Source organism: Propithecus coquereli, unplaced genomic scaffold, assembly GCF_000956105.1.
Source record: "Propithecus coquereli isolate 6110/MARCELLA unplaced genomic scaffold, Pcoq_1.0 Scaffold204, whole genome shotgun sequence".
Lineage (NCBI taxonomy): Eukaryota > Metazoa > Chordata > Mammalia > Primates > Indriidae > Propithecus > Propithecus coquereli.
Window position 1 is genome coordinate 1,004,346 of NW_012145412.1, and position 948 is coordinate 1,005,293.

Sequence of the window (948 nt, forward strand, 5' to 3'; positions counted from 1 at the left end):
ATAACTCACTAAATTTGACAGATGTATATACCCATGAAACCACCACCATAATCAAGATACATAAAATCTCCATCACCTTCTAAAGATCCTCACGTCCCTTTGCAGTTCATTCTTCCCTCTACTTCCAGCCTCAGGCAACAACTGAGCTGTTTCTTGTCTCTAGAAATTACTGCGCATTTACTACAACTTTAAAAGAGTATGTACTCCTTTGTACCTGGCTCCTTTTGCTCAGTATAATGATTTTGAGATTCATCCATGTTGTGTTTATTAATAGTTTTTTTATATTTCCATTGTACAGATATAACACAATTTGTTTAGCCATTCACCTGTTAACACAAATTCCAGTTGTTTCCAATTTAGGGCTACTGAAGCAAAGCTGCTATACATACTCATGCAAAATGGTTTGTGTTAATATGTGTTATTTCTTTTAGGCAAATACTTAGAAGTAGAATCACTGGGTCATGTGATAGTGTACACTTGTGTTTTTATGAACTCGACAGTTTCCCAAAGTTGTTGCAGCATTTTATATTCCATTGGAATGTGAGAGTTTATTCTTGTTTCAGAAGCTCTCTAATACCTTTAAACAAACAAGTTTCACCTTTCCCCTGGCTTCGTTATTTTTTGGCCACTGTACAATCTTCCCACTATCTAAGAAATCAACTATTTCACTTAATCATCACAAAATATTCTGATGTAGATATTATTCTATTTTTACATTTGATAAAGCTCATGTATACAGAAATTGACCTGAGTGCCTACATTTTTACAAGTAGAAAGTGATGGGAATTGGGGTTTGAATTCATGTGTGACTATTAGTCTCTGGAATCTTTTATTATACATGCCGTTTTTACAGTATTTTACATAGGCCAAAATACGGTCTTTAGTAAGAATCAAGATATACATACACGGTTTCGAAGAAGCATTATAATGTTATCTAATTTTCCCCTA